Genomic DNA, 19,062 nt, shown 5'->3' on the forward strand with positions numbered 1-19,062 from the left:
CACCAGCCCTAATACTCCCTCACAGCCGCACGTGCTTGCATTCATTTTCTCCATCCTTCAAGCTCCATAAGTGTCCTTCCCATCTCCGGCAGCATTCTTGGAACCTCATTGTCACTGGTACCCCAAATTGAATCCCTGAACCTTAGGAGGTTTCAAGTAACCAGGCACCACACGAGAGAGGGAAACCTACCAAGCTAGTTGGAAACACACTAGTCTTTCTGAAGTTAGGTTTCTAACTTTAATACTGAGACAAGGGATGATGTTTGGAAACTGCAGTCTTAGGGCAGCATTTTTCCTTTCACCCATCAACTGCAAGCATTGCTCAACATTATAGATAACAGTTGTGGTTGATTTGAAACAACTCCTGAGACTTACCTAGCGCCAAGAAGAATGAACTTTAGGTAACATTGCTCCATGTGCGCCCTGAGGCCTACGGGGGTGTGGCGCATTATAAGCAATAAAATAAATAAATAAATACTAAAAGTGTTCTAGCAATACATGCTGGTCGCTGTATGAATGCCAGACACTACTCCGTTGAACCCAACAAAGACTTGTAAAGAAATACATAGTGTAAGTTCTTACTTGGCCTGTAATAGCAGATCAAGTTAATATAGAAATGCAACATTGAGGAGCATTCCTTTATTTTAAACACTATTTTTCTATACTGTAGTCCTGTTGCCATCATTTCCACTCGATAACTCGACTAGGCTGCTTAATCAGACTTACCCTAGGTGGGTGAAGGGTTCTTGGAAGGTCACCAAAGCGACCGCTGACTTGACAACAGATGCCAGGATATTCTACTGGACACATGTGATTTGCTTCCCTGGCCATATGGTGATGATGTATGGACATGTATGCTTGAACTCGGTAATGCAAGACTATACCTGAGGCGATGAGGCTGCCTCTGGGCTTGTAATGGCCAGACATGGTCCAGTAGGACAAAATGCACTTGCGGTGTGACAGAAGTATCCAGACCTGTCAGGCTGTCCCTGACATGTAGATTGGCCGAGCCCCTGGCCTATCACAGATACTCAATTATTAGATAAAGAGAAGACCCCAATAACTCCACCAGGGTTTGGGGAGCTACAGTTAATCACAGCAAGACCAATGTTCCAAATATTTGCATCTCATTGGCTGTATGAGTCTATTAATAAAAACAACCGCCTAACATTGGACCAAGTGGACCTTCAGTTGAAACATTCCTAATTAAGAAAACACAGCTACATTATATATCTACATTTGGAATAAATATTTCTATATAACAAATAATTTCAATAAAAAAACAACATACATGTCGTTCCTAAAATGTGTTCTCTAAGCTAATATTTGCTCATCAGTATTGAAGAAATGATCAACGCCTGGTGCCTCGTATAGAATGGAAATATATGGAAAATCGGGGAAATGGGGTGGAGGGGGATAGAAAATGCAACCCAATTCATTACATTAATTAGAAAAAGAATGATTGAAATAAGAATTCATTCACGCTAGCAACACTGAGCTAAAGCAAGCCAATCAGTGTTACAATAATAAGTATCACTGTACACACCACGAGTCCAGTATAACTAAATAATAATGCTATGGGCGCTGATACTCGTTCATACAAACACAACACAAACATAGGAATACAAAAACACATTTTAGTGCAAAGCTGTGAGAGTGTGAAGGCATTCTCACAACCCTTTCAAGACTGATATCGTTTACATCACCTGGCTTGGCTTGTTTTATGGTGATGAAAGGCCGCCATACCTGACTTTCCACTACACCTCAGCCTATATGTGAAGGTTATAAAAAAAACTGCACTCTCAGCATTGTTTGTTGTCTCCTGTTTATGAACCGTCACCTTTGGCACAGGAAAGTGTGCTCACAAAAGTCACTCAAATGAGTTCTTGAGCAATATGTTTCATCCTCTTGAGCCGGACCTCTGCAAGTTCCGGAAACTCCTCATCACCTCCCTCTTCTCTTCCTCTTTGTCTCTCCCTCTCCCCTGCTAACCTCCTTTCTCCTCACTCCTGCTTCCCTCCTCTTTTATCTTTCTGAATCTGCTCAGTTGCTGACTGGTGGCCTGGTGCACCTCCCGAGCTTCACAGGTCCCAGGATCCCCCACCCGTCCTACACTTGCCCCTCGGCCTCTGCAATCTGCCTGGCACTACTGCACTCGGGATATGTTCCATGAGAGGGGCAACCTCTCTGCACTTAACCCAGGCCCCTGATGGACTGGGTGCACTTGTTCCCCTCCCCGCACTTCCTCTCTGCACACTTGCATGACCTTGAATGCACTAGGCCTAGCAGGATTGTTTGTCGTGTCCGCCCTTTGTCTGCACGCCCCAGCTTGGTTGCGCCAGAAACACTTGTGCATAGGCGCATTATTGATGATGACCTATCATCAATCAATCTGAATGTTGCCAGGCCTAGTACGGTAGTTTATTGTTATCTGCGTCCCTTTCCCCTCCCCCTTCTCTCCACACTCTTCCCCATGCACTGCTACTATCTGACAAGTCGTTAGGTCTAGTACGGCAGCTTAGTGATTGTGTGCTCCCCCCCCCCTTTATCCTTCCCTCCTGTCATGCACAGGCCTAGTATACTAGTTAATTTTGTTAGATCACTCAGAAACTTCAAGGCCTAAGAATGACAACTGTATTCCCTTGTTCCCTTCCTGCCTTGAAGTGCTTTGAAGCACTTCATCTGTGTATACGATATAAGATATAACAAATAAACAATTACAATTACAATTACAGTTAGAATTATACAAAAGAGTTGTTGTTCTCCCCGTGGCTATTCCACAAAGGCTGGCAGGCATGGCATGACTATTTGAGGCCCACAGCATAGTTAATGTGGTCTATAAGTATTCATTTGAGCAGAAGGGACTTCCTTTATATAGTTGCTTGAGTTGCTGGTGTGGAGATCTGCATTTCTTCCTCCTTAAATTTATTTCTAAATTACGCGGATAAAGACAACATTCTTTTAGTTGTATTGAAGTAGCGTCAGTTTGTCCGATTATTGGATACACTCAGGTTCTACTACGATACCGGCCTGGCATATGGTTGCATCACTATAGCTAGCTTATGACTGGTGACCAAACTAGTCATGTTTAGCAGGGTTTTATTTTATTAGCTGCGCTCAGCATAGCACACACTGATCTAGTGCTCTTTGTGTCCAACACTCTCTCGTACTGTCTAACTCAATGTCTCTGCCTCTCAGTGGGTGGTGGTTGGGCTAGTAGGTAGACATTGAGGTCATTATGAGCTGGTGGTAGGGGGTTAACGGGGCTGGTAGAGCTGCCGGCCCCATTAACCCCTACCGTCTCATTATGGGGTCTCCTTGCGGGACCCGCTAAGGGGTCTTGCAAGCAGACCAGGATGCAAACAACGGGCCTGTCATTAACAGGCCCATTGTTTGCATCCTACCCATTCCCATTGAGCCCTATGGGGGCTTTAATGGGAATGGGGATGTTCAGGGTCTGGGTTCCTGCAATGGGGAAATACCGGGCCCTTCAAGGTCGGAATGGCCCGGTATTTCCCCATTCCAGCAACCCGGGCCTGGTACCCGGAATGGGGGTAGCCATGCCGCAAATAGCAGCATTGCTACCTCCAGGGTCGTAATGACCCCCCCCCCGTAGCTTGAGCCACAGCAGCCACTGCTGGCAGCAGCAGGACCATTAAAAGAGCCCAGTGACATTAAAGGTGTGGAGGTGGTGTTGTTGCTGTTTTATTGTGGTTAAAAATAGAATGCCAGTAACAGCAACAGAGCCATCCCCCAATATTTGAAGCCATGCATTTCACCATCACTGCATTGTCAATAAAATGGGGGAGAATGGGGATGCAGACAGGCCTTACGAAGGTGATGGAGTTATAACCGCCCTGGTAAGGTACTAGAAGACCATTTGCAGGGATCTGTACTTGTGTTTGTTAGTTTTCCTTTTTTTCTTTTGCTAATTGTTAGAGTTTATGCATAGTGTAGCAAATGAGTGGGTGTAAACACACTATCAACAAACCAGTGTCCAGCTCACAAAATGTATAATTTCCTTTATCCTCACAGAATAGAGAAATCATTGGTTCCATCCGCGGTGATCCTTTTCAGGAAGAAAGGACATTTTGAATGGAAAAAATGATATGTATTCTTGTCATGTTCATTTGTACTATTAAATGAAACAGTCTCTTTTTAAATATTTAGAATGTCCATTTGTAATGATTAGTTTTAGTGTATATTGTAGCCATACCTAGAATTCTATACTTGGCTTGCTGATCGAAGTACATTTTGAAAAGCTTAGTGTTTTTTAATAGAAATGTGTATTGTTTGATGATAGAAGTTTGTGTCCTTTCAACACTGCCAAGCTTCTCTGAACTAGTCTTGTCTTTTCTATACTGGACGACTGTACCAGCATCCACTTTGGTCTGCCCCATTATGCTTTTCTCCTCTCAATAAGATCATTAACTTTGCTTCCAGGACACAATTTTAACTCTCTCACGTCACACCAACTTCCTCTACGTCACCAGGCTGGATGGCTGATGATGCAAAACGTGGCCAGATTTAAATGTCTTCTTCTGGTTCACAAATCTACCCATGGAAAGGCACCACTGTATCTATCCTCCTCTATACAACTCTACAAGCCTTCTCGTAATCCCTGCTCTGCCTCTTCGACTACCCTCGTGGCACCTGACCCTACCTGTGCCTCTCTTGCTTCCATTCTTTCTCTCTTGTTGCTCCAGTTACATGGAATTCTCTTCCCTGCTGGCATCAGAGAAGGAGTTCACACCGCTGTGTTCAAAAGCCTACCTTGTCATCCCTGAACATGTTTCCCTTGACTCTGTGCCTCACTTCCTCTGCCTCCTCTGTAGCACTTCACCCACCCTGGTCACATCCCTAACACAGCTCACCATACCCCTACCTGCACTTACAAATGTCTACTGTTGATTGTCCTTAATCGATGTAAGTACACACATCTATTGTCCGGCGCGACTGTTCCATTTACTCCCCGCCACAACCTGGACAGAATGTCACTCAAACTCACCCCATTGTAAGAGCTAACAACTTCCCGTCAAATCTCATTTCCTATTTATTGTACGTTCTTTTGTGATCAAAAGAATATTGTTCCTTGCTGTATATAAATACAATAAATACATATTTTTTTAAGTTTATAGCCTCAAAATGGGCCATTCAAGTACATTGCTATTGTACGTTTTTTGTTAATACCTTTATGAGCACGGGAGGGACATAGAAAGCAGCAATGTGGATTCAAACTATTTTTCCTATAATCATAATATTTTGAGAGCGTCAGTATGGTCACAGGTCTTCATATTTGCAAATGTTTCCATAATAAAAGGGTTGTCTGCATGAATCACTAAGTATATCATGCCTTTTGGCATTGTGCTTATTTATTATTCTTTTTTTCACAGCACTCACCCTAACATCAAAGTGTTCATAACAATGAACGATAAATATGCAGTCGGACGGACTCAGAATAGAATGGGCGTGCTGTCTGCCTATGCATTGCAGTCAGAGGAGGACAGAGATTGGGTTTCCTTGCCTTTATGAGAATAGCCTTTATAAGGAGCTCGTTGCTGGGTTGCATCATTTTAAATAGGGGAATCGAATCTCAGAGATAGTATGTCTGTGTACATACTATACAGACATCCATAGAGAACATATGTAAATATTGCTGGGTTTACATTTTATGTGTATGCTTTTCTTCTACATATTACATGGCCACAGCAGTGGCCGTATAGTTATGGCTAAGTTGCTGTTTCCATAGGAAGAGCACTTTTTGGGTGGCTTATAGCTTCGCTCCCCCTGGACGAATCCGCACCAAACTTTGCAAAAAAAAGTATATGGGCCACTCTGATTTTTTTTGCAAAGTTTGGTGAGGATTCGTCCGGAGGGGCAAAGTTATAGTGGGGGTCCAAAAACTTTTGTTTTTCCCATAGACTGAATGGAGGAAAAACTTTGCGCACAGCTACAGGCCAAACCGCTGGACGGATTTTCACAAAATTTGCGGCAGGGTGAGCGGCTTGGTCCCGAAAGCGTGCTTTTGTAAATTTGGTGACTTTCCGTGTAGTACTTTTTAAAAAAATGACCAAAATGTAGGTATTACAAAATTAGTGATATGTATGTCTGCTACGCGGTCACACTTCCCTGTTCGCTCCACGGACAAAACACCGATTGGCTAAGGGGCTGGCGTCATGACCGCAGACACGCAACGTCTCTGCCGATTGGCTGCAGCAAGACGTGTTCAGCGTCAGATTGTTTGAGTGTGCCCGACATCTTGGATCTGCCGACCGCGGAGTGGGTACCAGCAGCAACAAGCTATTTTGAAACCTATTTTGCTGTGTCAAAGTGCTTGGGGAGTTTTAGACAGTAAGAGATGGGTGAAAAGCTGCTTATGTTCGGGCGGTAGGTGTTCCTGATGTACTTTCTATGGACACCTTGTTCGGGATGTTTGTATGTACGGAGAATGAGGGGTCTAATAAGGGTAGTATTTCAGTCTGTGCTGTTAGCAAAAATTGAAATTGAGTACATTCCGTATTTACACTACATTTTCCTATGTGTACGCCATTTATTCGAACGCCGCCATGGTTGTGACATGCTGCGGTGGGTGTGGCCAGGGCCTAGAGTCTTGGATGCATGGCAATAGGCTGTAGGCCGACGGCCATACTTCAAAGACTTTAGGCCCTGGCCACAACCACCGCAGCATGTCACACCCATGGCTACATCTGTAGTATTGATTATGGATTAGCTTGTTGTGGGGAGTGTGTACAGTCGTGGGTACATGGCCGAAAGAACACAGTTATAAGCACTGGAGGTCTAAGCCACTGCACAGCCATAACTTCCATTATCTATGCACATACAGCTAGGAGTCCAGCCTCTGGCCAGAAGCACTGGAGCATACCACACCTATAGATACACCCATATCTCTGTCACATCACTGAGGTGGTTGTGGGGAGGACTTGCAGTCTTCGGTGCATGGCTGAAGGCTGTAGGCCACACACAGAAGAGTGTAGACCCTGCACACAAGCACTGCAGGACATCACTTTCATACATCACAGCCATACATTTGATTATGTATCTAGTAGGTGTAACCAGGGCCTAGAGTCCTGAGTACGAATTGAGTACATGGTCCACTTACAATGTTTCATTGTATAGGTGTGTTAATGATGTATAAGCGACCATGGATGTAATATGCTCTGCTGGTTGTGGCCAGGGCCTAGAGTCTTGGGTGCATGGCCGTAGGCCATACTTCCAGGACTCTAGGCCCTGGCCACAACCACCGCTGCATGTCACAGCAATGGATACATTTGTAGTATTGCTTATGGATCAGGTGGTTGTGGAGAGTGTGTAGAGAGGTGGGTGCATGGCCGCAGGACGTGCACACAACAACAAATTTGTAAGCACATAACTTACTAGCTAATGCACACCCATACATAGCAATATCTATGGACAAACAAATAAGACTCTATACTAAGGCCTCATCCACTGTAGCATACCACAACTATAGATACACCCGTAGTATCGCCCAACAGCACATTTGTTTGTAGTGTAGTTACACGCCCCAATGGGTGTGATATTGTGCAGTACTACATCGCTCTACTGGCTGTGGGGAGGGGCAGCAGTCATGGGTGCAAGACCGAAGGCCATGCACCCAACAACACGTACTGTACTTACAAGCTACAAAGGCCGTGATATGGTGTGGTGGTACATTAGTTAGGTGGCTGTGGGGAGGGTCTGCAGTCATGGGTACATGCACCCGACAGCACTTTTCTACGCAGTGTAGTTACACGCCCCAATGGGTGTGATATGGTGTGGTAGTACATCACTCAGCTGGCTATGGGGAGGGGCAGCAGTCATGGGTTCATGACCAAAGGCCATGCACCCAACAGCACATTTGTACGTAGTGTAATTACACGCCCCAATGGGTGTCATATGGTGTGGTAGTTGTGGCCGGGACGTACAGTATTTGGTGCATGGCTGAAGGCCAGGCACCGGAGAACAAAGTTGTAAGCACTGCAGTTGTACGCCACTATAGATTTTATATACTGCATACCCACACATTGAAAAATCTATGGCCTCACACCCAAGTTTGTAGCCTGTGGTCACAACTACTGCAGCATATCACAGGTATAGGTACGCTCGTACTATGAAACATTATTCAGGTGGTTGTGGGGAGGGCCTAGCGTTTTGGGACTATGGCCGAAGGCCATGCTCCCAAACCCAACTTTATACTTTCTGAAGTTAGAAGCCACAATGGGTGCGATATGCTGTGGTGGTTCTTCTCAGGACCCTGAGTCTTGGGTGCATGGCCATGTATAATAGAGAGTTTAGCTTTTTTTACCCTCATATTTAGTTTGCAAACCAGTGTTCTGTGCATTTTGCTCAGTTTCTGTGTTTGTTTTTCAAATCCTTGGGTCTGGCGGAAAAAGAATCCCTGTCAAATTTAAAAAAAAAACTTTATTTGCTATGCTACACACTATTTCTTTCTTTTCTTTGACTGTTTCCTTCTTCTTTCTGATTAATGTTATCTTTGTTGCCTTGCTGCCGATTTTTAACAACAGTTAGATACCTGTTGCATATTCTAACTGTGCATTTGTGGTTACAGATCTGTGATATTCATTTAGCTGTGTCGTTGTAATACACTCTTGGGCAGTTAGATACCTGTTGGCTTATTCTAACTGTTTGTAGTTTTTCACTTCATTTTTTGGTAATGTTGAAGTACACATCAGTTATTAAATGTTGGCTTTAAGAAGATTAAATACACATTTGTAAGATTAGCTGGCAATCTCTGCTTTACAGTAATGGTGCTATCATTACAATCAACCATCCACATTTCTTTTTAATGTATACAGTGTAGTGACCTGCACTGGTTGTAGCTCCTGCATGGTAGATTATACCTATTGTTGTAAAGGTTTTCTTTCCAAGTGACAATTGACCGTGTGTAAATCCATTCAGCTTGCAGTTTTTTTGGTACCATCTGCATTATAACGTAGAAGCATAAGTATTATGTAGTTACTATGGGCCTCATTACACGGACGGCGGTAAGGGTTAGCGGTCACCGTTAATGGCAACGGTGACCGTTAACCCTTACCGCCGTACTACGAGGTCCCTTAGCGGGTTGGAGTTTTAACGCCTGCTTTTTGCAGGCGTTAAATACCAACCCGCTAAGGGACCTCGGAGCTAATTACGGCACCGCAAAATTGCGGTGCCGTAATTAGCACCTTCCCCAGTCCCATAGAGCCCTATGGGGCAGAAATGGGATTGGGGAAGGGCAATGGCGGAAAGGGGATTTACCGCCCCTCCAACCTTGGAATGGGGCGGTAAATCCCCTTTCCGCCAAGGCGGTGCCGGTATTTTACCGGCATGGTCCAGGGTGCTAATAGCACCCTGGACCACCGCCTTCCGTGTAATGAGGCCCTATGTGTTTGTATCACTAAGGTGGAGCGATTGTCTGATTTGCACATAGTACATAATCTGCCATGGTTTGCATTCTGTATGAGTTGCTGAAATGGAATGGATTCACAATTAGGTATGGATGCATACACAAATCGCTCATTTGGGATTTGTTCCTGTATCACATTGCTAAAGAGAGTGCATGTATGTTTCCACATGTATGAAATCTGGAAGATTTCATTTATAGGTATGCTTTTGTTTTCCAGTACTTGTAGTAAGTACATTAGAAATTCTTGTGGATCTTCTTGTGTGTTTATAGTGAATCTCACCATTCCAGCACAGTAGTCCAATTCTTGTCTTATTCCGTGAACACTGTATGTGTTGTTAGGGTTGTTTGTTGCATTTCTATGCAGGACTAACATTTTCAAACACAATTGGTCTGTACTGTGTAAGTAAATATTGTTAACAATTGGTGGCAATTGAAATAGAATATTCATTGCTACATTTGCATAGCAACTTACACCAGTTTCATTTGAAAATTTGAATAGACCACCTAGTTCTGTATCTGAGTGCACTTTTCGGCCTTTCTGTTCCTTGTTTGAAGAAGTACCTGGTTTACTTTCCCTAATATGTTCTTCTTTGCTTGTGTTAATTGATGAAGCTTTAGCTTCTTTTGTTTTCTTTGAAGGATTTGCTGTCAGATTTTGTTGCATATCTGTCTGATTTATTTTTCTTTTACCACGTTTTACTTTTTCTGGAACAGGATATTGTTTCAGATGTGGGGTGTACATTGAACGCAGTCCATTATATTCTAAAATGCAAGGAATATCAGCGTTCACTTTACTTGCATCAAAGTTGATTAGAAATATACCGTCAAGTGTACGTAAGCGTGATAGTGCTACGTAGCTCATGCCTTCTTTAAAGACTGTGTTACCAATGTCTATCAATGCTTTGTCTACGGTAAGACCTTGTGATTTATGAATGGTGACTGCGTATGCAAGAGTTAGAGAAAATTGTTCTCTACGTACATACATGTCTTTGAAGAGAAGGAATCGAGCAGTTGAGCGCCATATCCTTTTCACTTCTGAAAGTTTGTCAAAGCGAATATTGACAAACTGAATGTTGTTTTCACGTGGGTATGATTGAAAGCCAACAACTATACCCAGTGCCCCATTAACTAGTCCTTGCTCCACGTCAAGGTTACATTTAAGCATTACTCTACAATTTAAGGATAATTTTAATATTTTTCCAACCCAGCTGTGTTGGAGATTGATTTTTCTAAGCTATGTAGTCTTGTTGTAGCTTGCTCACACATGGGTAGTGTCATACCATGTACGTCTAGTTTGTCTGTGGCGCTAATTTCTATAATTGGTTGCATTTCTTTATTGAACATTGTTTCATTGAATTTGAAACAGCTCACAAGAATTGGCATTAAGGCCATACAATTGACATTTTTGTGCGCTAATTGTTCCATAACATCAGTAACACATGCATTATCGCCATAAAGTGCATGGATGTGCCATTTTTTCAATATGGCTTGTGCTTCTTGCGATAGTACACCAACTCTAATACTTTTTAAGATGTTGGCATAAGTGAGATCTGCAGATTGCCACATGTTTTCTGTTAATTCTCAGTATTGGAAATGTTGCTAAAGGTTGACATTTCCTATGCTGCCCACAGTTTTATGGCCAAGTTTGTGTCCTAAGGTTTTAAAAAAAGGTTAATCTTTCACTGGTGTCAATTGTAGAAGATCTCCGAAAACGATAATGTGTTTTCCTGCAAAGAGTTCTTCGTAGTTTGTTTTAAGTACTTCTTGAAATCTGAGGTGAATCAAGGCCAACATTAGGTTGGAGACCATACTCACTTCATCTATTAGTAGCATTTTCATTTGTTTTAATACTCTGCGTAGTTCCATTGCAGCTTCTGCAGAACGTTTGTAATAGTCTAATTTCTACTGGAAGGAGTAGTAATCGGTGTAAAGTGACACCGCCTACGTTGTAGGCAGCTAAACCTGTGGGGGCAGTTACAACAGCTGACAGTTTGTCAATTGTTGAAGGAACTTGCTGATGATTTTGATTAAGAATGTTTTTCCTGACCCAGCTTCACCACTGACGTACAGCAGTATAGGTTTGTAATTTTGACAGGTACATTCGCTATTTTCATGTTGCACTCCATGTACAATTTGTTTTGTTACATCTTCAAAAATGGTGCGCTGATCTTTGTTAAGTTTTGCTTGTTGTACAGTTAGGTCTTCGAAATCTTCTTGATAGTGACACATGGTGTTTTCCACTTCTGTCATAGCTAATTCTGCCTCATTTGCTATTTGTGGCTGTCCTAGTGGTTCTTGGCTTCCAGTTACAGAAGGTTGACTACTGTCAGAAGAGTCCTTATCTAGTTCAGCCTGAAGTTCGTCTTCGTGTTACTGCTCATTGTGTAACATGGTTTTGTACTGCGTAAAGTTCACATCGGTGATAGCTCTTTCATTTGCTTTGAAAGCATCTTCACAGCAGTCATAGCTATCTAGTATCTCTTCCTCTTTTCTCCACGGTTTAAAAAGTTGTAGTGGAGACATGTAATATAGTTCTTTTTGTTGAGGAGTTTTTAATGACAATTTACCATGATTAATTAAGCTTTGTTTGGTAAGTTTCACTAAGCTGCCTTCACAATCGATTACTCCATAACTACCTTTGCTTTCATTGGGTTTTACACTATTTTTGTATGCAAAGTTTTGAGCTATGTGTTATAGACACATGCTTTCCAAAGTGCTACTCCTGTTCGGATAGTATGTGTCCAGTAAATTGTTTTTTAAAATGACTTGGTTGTTGGGAATCATTTCTTGCAATTGTTTCTATGTCCTCATATGATTTCAGAACCCTTTTTCTAGCTTTAGCAGGACCAAGACTTAGCCATTCTATGTTGTCAGATTTTCCATACAAAGCAGTACCGGTTAAACAATCTGCTGCTTCTTAGGAGCCTCTTAGGAGCCACATTCTCCATGAGAGAACATTTCTATGCCTAGGCTGTACATTTTCTGTGATAGTGTTTTGTTTGATGATAGGTCATCCCAAAGGTCTTGAAGCTCTTTTTTTTTGCTTTTGTTAAGTAGGCTGTAACATATAGTGCAACAGCAGTAGAATTGTCTGCAATGTACTGCACATCTATGTTTGCATTCCATAAGAGGGCAATGATTGCATTGTAATCATTGATATATTTTGATTCTTCTGTTCTTTTTATGTAATACATGTTCTTAGGAGATTTACCTTTAACACTATGTCAAACTGAAGACATGAAGTTATTCACTTCACCTGTTTCTGTAACTGGTCTAGGGAAACCCAAGCAGCATTTTGTGTAGTATTTACCTTTGTTTTTGTATTTGCAACGACAATATTTGCCACATTTGTGTCTTTGAAATTGTAAAATCTCCCCATGCAGGTCACTATGTGTCCGTTGTGATGGGATTTCACAAGTGACATATTTTTGGATGAACTGCAAAACAGTGGCATCACTGTCATGACCAAATTTAGGAGCACCTTTGATCCATAAAAGCATGTGAATATGTGGCGCTCCTCTCGCTTGATATTCTTTTCTCCAAAAGAAGTGTTGCACTTCTCCGAGGGGAGGAACAGTTTTATTGCAAACAAAGTGTAGCATAGCAATGAAACAATGATGGAAATATCTTGACACATTAACTGGATCTAGAGAGCAAAGTTCTCCAGGTGTTAACATATCTATGTTGGTTTTTTTGTTGTTTGCTATGCGTAGGAACTCATGTAAATCTTCCCATGCATATTCTGCACAACTTAGTGTCACAAACCAAGTCGGTGGTCCAAGGTTTCGGATCATACAACGTACATCTCCATGCCGTCGGAACCAGTATTCTTTTGTACCACGCATGTTTGCAAACAAATTTGCTATACTTGATTGTAAAACCTCATCTTTTTCCTGTACTTTTTGTCTTAATTGCATAGCTGACATATTTTGAAAGTGGGTTCCAGATTTCAAAATGTGTGCAACTCCGTAACATAGTGTTGCTAGTTAACTTTCAAAGAGTAGGTGGAATATGTACACCACATTTTGTCTAAATATGGGATTGTGCGAATACATTCGTAATGAGCGGTATTCTGATGCCGTAATCTGAGTGGGTCTATCATCATATCTTCCACCTTTGCCAGTAGGAAATAGCAGTGGAAACGCATGTGCTTCTATACTTTTTTCCCTTATACTCATTGGTGAACCTTTGGTTTGTCACAGTTGGTAGGTTTCTAGTGCATCATCTATGCTTTCAATGGAATGCAATGGATGAATTGTGTACTGGTCCAAAAGAGTGCATACTGCAGCAGAATCCAGAAGTTCAAATTGTCCAGTTTCTGATGGCTCTTGAATAATTTCAGTTGCTTCCCTTAAGTTTTCTTCAATATTTATTTCCTTGTAGTACTCGTTATTGTCTTTCAGATATTGCAAGGCTTGTCTAATTTATGTAAGTCCACCAGTTGTTGCCAAGTTTTTTTTATCCTTTGTTGGTACACCATTTACCAAGACAATTAAAGAATGCTCTATTGATCGTTGCACTCCTAGAGTGTGTACATTTTCTGTTAGATCTAATGGCAAATAGACTACTTTGCCACGAATGCCTTTCACCAATTCAGAGGGAGGTAATTTTGCTGTTTTTGGGTGAAGGCGTATAATTGCTTGAAATGGGTGAACTGTTTGAATTATGATGCTCTCATACAAATTGAGTTGTTGCAGGGTTTTTGGTAGTGGAAACAATTCCAAATTATTTGTGATAGCACATGAAGGAGTTTGGTTGTTGTCTAGTTTTGTTGTGCAGTAGCTGCAACATAATAGGGGTTCTCTTATTTCATATTTGCTTTCTGCTAAAAGGTAGAGAGCTAATTGAAACCATTTGGAATCTTCATTGTCTTCTATTTTGTATGCCATGTCTACATTGTTTGTGTTCCTTTTGTAAAACGTTCTGCGGCAACACACACACACATGGTTTGGTACTTCAGCCGATGCACTTTTAAATTTTAGTATTTCTTTTTTGTATGTGTGTAATAGAAGGTTGCTATGTGCAGCATTGTTGGTAGTCTGTTCTAAAACTATTGCATTGTGTAAGTGGCTTTCACTTCCAAAATATTTTATCTGGATACAGTCAATTTCTTCTTGTAGGTATTTGGGTGTACCATGCAGAAGAGTGTTATTTAAATTGGCTAATTCTGAAGCTGGACTTTTAGCATAGCAGATTTTATACACTAGATTTCTTACATTTGAATGATGTTTTGATATCCTTTTGATATCATGGAAGGTGCTTTTGCAAATAGGCCAGAAATGCAGGCTAATGAATGTCCTTGCAGTCCTGTGTATTTGCACACTGGACAGATATTCATATTTTGCAGCACTTTCATTTTCATTTTCTCTTTACCTTTTACATACTGATTGAGGAACTGACGTAAAGATTTGGAAGATTTGTTAGGAATGGCACACATTGATGTGCATGGCCATTTGTATACTGGACGGTCTGGTTCAGTCAAATTGAGAGGTAATTTTGAGTTTTCAGGGGATACTTTTCTAAGCACTGTTCCATGATGGTATTATTGATTGTTTCATACCCTTGTCCACTGTTATGGATGTCCATTGTGTTTGTTTGATTTTGTTTGTATGCTTCTTCATTAAAATATGGTTCTGTGATTGTCGTGTGACTCCTTTCACCTCCACAAATATGTAAGAAGTAATTTTTATTCACATTCCGTTTATTGATAAGTTTCTTTTTTAGTTTGGTACTTAGTTTTGTTAGTGATTTCATCCTATTTAACACTAATATGAACAGCTTCCTTTTGAGAAGGATTGCACTGTCCACGTGAGCTTGTAGGATTAATTTTCTATGGTAGGTTTTAAGGGTTGAGGATGATATCAGTCCTGTTCTTATTAGATTCTGAAGGACTCTGGGGTGAAACATTTTTGCTAAAATACTTTTTTTACTATGGGTTCTTGTTACTATATCAGGATTAATAGGAGAATTGTTAGCAGTACTGGTAGACGATTTTATGTGAAGAATTTCGTGTTTAATGCTACATTTTGATGGAGGAGGTAAAGTTTCGGTAGTTGAAGCTTCCTTTGTTTTCCGAAACGACTGTATTAGCTGTTTTGTTCCAACGTTCTCTACAAACTCTGCTACAGATGGATGCTTAGGTTGGACACTTTTATTTTTATTTGCTCTACTTCTGCGTTCCTTTCTACGGACTTGCTTTCTGGTAGGCATTCTTTGGGGTGTGTTGAAAAAAGAAGGCATGGTTTGGTCTGTTGTACAATGTATATGTGCTGTGTGCATGCATGCATGCATTTGATGGGGAAACTCTTTGTGGTCGTGTGTCAATGTGCATTGGCTTCTTATAATGATTTGGGAAGGCTATTTCTCTGTTTGTATATTACTACAATGTGCTTCAGATGAGAGTACAAAGTGGCCTAGTGGTGAGGAGAAGCACTAACAGTAAACATAATGGAACAAAATTAAAACAGCTATTTGTTTTCTAGTACTAACATTCTAAGGATTTTGTATGTTATTTGCGTACCAAACACACAGGGATTTGTGAGCCATTCTGCCTGTTATTCTTAATTTAATAAATGGGGATTTGTGGGTAGAATGGTTGAGAAATCAATGTGTGTTTTGGTGCACAAATTAAATAAATAACCGCGCAGTCTCTTTGAGTAATAGTTAGAATATAAAGGTAGTACTGTACTTATTTTCTTTTTGTGGAATGATCAGGTTTCTTCGGATATGTCATTTGCAGTGTAGATGCTGTTGATTTTCAGGAGCGTAGTTTTGACTGCGATTGTAAAAAAAAAAAATGTATTAACTTTGTGTGCTTAAAGCAGTGATGTTACTATACACGTTACTTTGGCATCTTTTATCGGAGTATTCGCCTTTCATATTTCAACACAATGCATGTGCACATTTCAGTTCACTATGTGCTACCCCTGTATGTTATTTGCAGTATCTTAGTTGCACGTGCTTCAGAAATGAGTAAAATGTTTAGCTTATGAAAATGCCTTGTTTTTTTAAAGCTGTATTTTCTATAGCAGAGAGGTTTGTAAGCGAAAGGTCATTATAGTAGATATGAAAAATCCCTCTGCTTTTATATTATAAGTACGATTCCAAAAAATCGGGAGACCCTCAGCGGGAGATGTCACCACAGCAATCGGGAACATTTATTTTTCTCATACGATCGCATTGCAAGTAGCATTAATGTAGGCGGTACACGTTACAAAATTCAGACATTTTCTAATGGACAATAGAGTTTCGCGCTCAATAGGGATAGTTGTGACGTATGTACAGGTTATGCACGAGACAGTAAAAAGTAGTGCGGTTTGTCAATGAAAAATCGGATATCTTGCACATAAAGGGGGAGCGCTGGCATGTATTGTCTATGCAGATTTATTGGCATTAATTTGTTTAAATGAAATCATAAGGGTTGCACATGTTTTCTGCTTAAAATATGCATACCTGTACTTTATACTTATGCATGCGCGCATGCATGGAGATGTACGTAGAAATCAGCGACACTTGCACAGTAATTTTTGAAGTAGGTTATTTGCAATAATATGCGACTTCCCTTCAGAGTAATCGATAGTACATTTGAAGTGCGAAATGTTGATGACGGAGTTAGATTTCGCAATGTTGATTGTGATTGGTGGATGGCTGTGTGACTGCTTAGTTCTGTCCAATGAGGGAATGGATTTGCGACTGATGTGGAAAAGGTAGAAGGACTGGGTAAGAGTTACGTGCCGCACATAGACAACGCTTGTCCGTGGGTAGGGCGTGTCACATAAGGGTTTCTACAGCAAATCCACCATTGAAAAGGGACTGTAGGCATCAGCCAATCAGATGTTGACATTGCTCTTTTGTGTCGAAAGACGGTGCGTATACTCAAGATGGCAGAGGTGCAGAGGGTCAGGGTTTTGGTGCTTGGAGATATTTTTGTCCATGGTTTACAGCACTATGCTGGGAGTAGGCATGTGGCACACCATTTCGATGTGAGAGGAGTGGAGGTGGTGTGGAGCGCTGAGAGTGATCGAAATGTTGAGGCAATTGTGGAAGTTTGCCAACACATGCGTACGATGACCACTCCACATGTAGTACTTTTGCACTACGGTGCTTGCCATTTGGGCTACATGACTTCTCGTACTTTGTTGAAAGATTTGGAACAGTTGGTTCAAGCTGTCATGAACATCTTTCCAGCTACGGAAGTAATTTTTTCTGGTTTACTCCCTAGAGGAAAATGGGACAACAGTTCTGTTTTCTGTCCTGATCAAAATATTGGGAGGTGTATCATCAATCACGCCATGCGTGCATTCATGTTACGAGCTGGTATGTTTTTCTGCAGCCACGATAACATTGTTCCCAGTAATGCAGATTATTTTGAAGCAGATGGTGTTGCGTTATCTTCTTTGGGAAATGCCATGTTCTTTTGGAATGTAAGGCTTGCTTTAGAGAAGGTTCTATAATGGTTGTAGGAGTAAAGCAATAAAAATATATTAAAAAAACACAAAATAGCAGGTGTCTGTAAGGCATCTGCCCAAAAACAAAAAAAATGCTCTTTTCAGAGCCCACCTTAAAGGGGAAAAGGGGAATTATACTTAAATGTACAGTCGTTACGCTCTGATCCTGTATGTGTCCGCGGACATGGCGGTGGTTTGCAGGCGGCGCATGTTAACATGGGAAATTCTGGGGTGGAGACACATGCAAATGAGAATGAGCGTAGCTAGGGATCGGTCTGTAAAGTTCAGTGGGTGTGTTCTGAACAGAGAGATTTAATGACACCGTCTTCTCCCTGACAGGAGACCAGACAGCCATGGCTCTGTGTATGCGCAAACAGATTATCTGGATTTTGGGAGACTCCTGGATACATTGGTTGAGGTGCATGTAGAAAGTTGCTGTCTATCTGCAGATCTTGGAAGTGCACTGGCATGGCGTGCGTGGAATGAGGTGGCTCGACTTGGTACCTCTTTGTGCTACTTTACAGAAAGAGCGTCATCCTGATATAATTATCATTCATTGTGGAGGAAACGGTTTAGGCCATGTCTCTGGAATTTCTTTGCAATTTGCAATGAAGGAAGGACTTGCGAAGGTCATGGACATGTTTCTAAATTGCCAAATACTTTTTTCCCGTATTGTACAAGACAAAGACAAATATGGCTGTGTTCCTCTGCATTTGGTCCACAAATGGAGAAAGCGAGGCGCAATGTAAATAAGGCTGTTTGTGCCTTTCTAAGAGATGTTGGCATGTCCTCAGTCCACAATGAAAACATTTTGTTTCGCAGCACTTTCATTTTTTGCAGAGATGGAGTCCATCTCACATATGCTGGCAATCAGATTTTTCTTCGCAATGTACAATCCGCATTGCAACCTTTTTTGGATTCACTCTCTGTTTTTGTGTGTCCTACGACTGTCCGCTGACTTTTTCAAAAATGCACAGAGGCCTACAACGGTCACTTGATAGCTCTATTGTTTAACTAAGAAAGGTGGCTCTGAAAAGAGCCCTTTTTTAAAAAATGTTGTCGTTTTTCCACTTCACTGCTTTTGGGCACACGGCACACTAGGAGAGGAGGGCAAAGGAGGGTAAAGAAGGGGAACCAAGCACGGGGATAAGAAGGGGCAGGTGGAGAAAGATAGGGTGAGCTTTACTTGGG

Source organism: Ambystoma mexicanum, chromosome 13 (assembly GCF_040938575.1).
Source record: "Ambystoma mexicanum isolate Mex_15411 chromosome 13, UKY_AmexF1_1, whole genome shotgun sequence".
NCBI classification, from domain to species: Eukaryota; Metazoa; Chordata; class Amphibia; order Caudata; family Ambystomatidae; genus Ambystoma; species Ambystoma mexicanum.